We start from the raw sequence: 2,811 nt of genomic DNA, 5'->3' as shown, positions 1-2,811 counted from the left end.
TAGATGTTGAAACTGATGAAGGTCACGATTTTCGATCTTCTTGCCATTTCTCCCCCTAAATTGTGAAAATCATCAATACGTGGGGTCTTCAAAGCAAGAGAAATAGAAATAGTCTTCCAAATACAAACTCCCCCTTGAATAATAATCACTCTCCCTTGAATCTTCAACAAATACCATGGAGAGAATACAGAAAGTTAAGAAGAATAACCAACAATCTTCAAAAAAAAAATAAAACCGGAAAAATAACAAAAAACAATTTTGTATTTTTCGAATTTAAATTTATACAAAAGAATAAAAAAAGAATCAATTTATTTTAGAAGGGATAATTTGAAGGTTTTAAAACTGAGAAATGTTTTTTGTTTAATTGTTAAACGTTTAAATTTCCAATATCACTCAGTTGCATCTAGATTGTGAAATAGGCAGGAAAATTCACAGTATGATTCTTCCCTTCAAGAACATTCATGAATCAGTCACCAACATATGCAAGTAATCAAATAAAGGTTTGTCTTGTATTGATTATGAGATGAACGTGCAGAGAAACCCCTATTCTAGTCAAAAAAAAAAAACTTACACCAAAAGTAAACCTAATGATTACTTATATGGAACAATAAATATCTACCATATATATAAAATCTATGCCTAATATAAAATCAATGCCTTAGAAGAGCTCGATTAAGAACTTCCACTGTAAACACATCGTAGGGAATCATAAAAATGATTAACCCTAAAAAGGCTTCCCTAAATAACCAAATATGCCAATTCAGTTTCAATATCTCTAATACTCAACAATATCCCCTAGATGTTGAAACTGATGAAGATCACGATTTCCGATCTTTAAAAACTCTCCCCCTAGATGTTGAAACTGATGAGGATCTTCAAATACTCAACAATCTCCCCTAAAAAGGCTTCCCTAAAAACTCTTTTGGACCGATATATCATTAACAAGTAAATAAATATGAATAAAACACAAGAACAATCAATGAATCAATCTGTATATTGAATGATTAAAATATACTCACACCTCAGTAGAGCTCGATTAAGAGCTTCCAGTGTAGAGGTGCTCTAGGGTTTACAGAACAATAAATAAGATAATTAAGAAAAGTGTTAATGATAAGAATGCATGCATGAACCTTATATACTAAACACTAGAATAACAAACATGATTGGATAGGCCCAAACCGTGAATACAAAATATACTAAATAACATAGGCCCATAACGCAACATAATATCTACTACAGTTAATTAATATATTAAAAGTTCTAATATAGTAATAATATTATTTAATTAGTATTGATCAAGAATTAATTTGGAATTAATTAAGTGATCAAAAGAAGACTAATTACATATATCGGTTGATTGTGTAAATCACCCATACTTATATAGTGGGCTAATGCTCCATGGATTATCAAGTCGGGCTAAACCCATAGGATGCTCCATGGTGTTTTTGAACCCATGGATCATCGAAATGAAGAGCCATGTCAAGTTAGGGTTTACATGGTGTAACCGTACTTATGACACACTATAAAAGGAATATGTGAGCAACCAAAATCGGCCACTAGTAAGAACAAGAGGGCATAGCTGATTTTATAAGTGTTCTATTTCTCTCAAGGTTATTCCAAGTGTATTTGGTGTTGTGTGAGATATTTAAGGCATCACGCATGAGTTGCAAGGCTCACAAGGTTCTCAAGGAATCAAAACTACAAAAAGGTATGTTCTTCTTCTAGCATTTATGTTTAAAAGTTCCCCATGTATGCTAGATAGGATATGAACCATGGAAAAAAAATATGCATGTATCATAGAAAAACATAGATCCAAGGTTTCTATGGTTGCATGAACACCCTAGGAGTGTTAGAATGCTCAAAACCCTTCAGTGGTATCAGAGCCTAGTGTTGGGATTATTAGATTGCATCATGGGCTCGGTTGTTAGCCCAGTTCTGATTGCCGGTATTAGGCCTGTCCAACCGTGCACATTTTGTTATAGGGTTTAGTATATAAGATGCATGCATGCAGTCTTTGTAGTTAACACTTTCATAATTTTTCTCTTCGAGTTTTGTAAACCCTAACTCGCCTCTATAATGGAAGTTCTTTATCGAGCTTTGCTGAGGCGTGACTTCATTGAATCATAAGCACATATTTGATTCTATTATGTCTTCATTCTCTTAATTTTTCTTGTTCGATTTTCATATTCATACCTGTGAAAGATCTAGTCGATCTAGAGTTTTATTCTCATCAATTGGTATCAGAGCAGGAGACTGTGTAATTCATACACATCTCTTATGTCGAAGAAGTTATTAGGTTTTTTAATTCCGCATTGATTGATATTAATGGAGCCATCATTCCATATTGACGTATATCATTAATGGTTTATCTAACCCTAACGATATATTACAAGTCTGATATTTTACACGTAATTGATCAAAAGTCATTACAATGTCCATGGATGATTCACATACCAATCCAATCAACATCTCCAACAGTATTGGTTCAATGATAAGGATACCAATCTTGTATACAAAAGACTATGAAGTTTGTACACATCACTTTGAAGATTATGTGATTGGATCGGAGGATAATGGATACTTGATCTGGGAAGCGATCACTTTTGGCCCATTCACTCACTCAAGCACCTCTAAGATTGTCAAAACTCAGAAGGAGTACAATTAGCTTGTTAACGATGTCAAAGACGTTCCTCAAGACGAGAAGGAAAAGTTTCAATGCAACATCAAGGCATTGAGGATGATAAGGTTTCCCTTGCAGTCAGATACGTTTCATTTGGTAAGTTCTTGCGCCACTGCTAAAGAGATTTGGTA

The sequence above is a fragment of the Lactuca saligna genome, chromosome 4 (genome assembly GCF_052625555.1).
Source record: "Lactuca saligna cultivar CGN05327 chromosome 4, ASM5262555v1, whole genome shotgun sequence".
Classification (NCBI taxonomy): domain Eukaryota; kingdom Viridiplantae; phylum Streptophyta; class Magnoliopsida; order Asterales; family Asteraceae; genus Lactuca; species Lactuca saligna.
The sequence above is the reverse complement of the archived record's forward strand: the minus strand, read 5'-3'. Positions refer to the sequence as shown.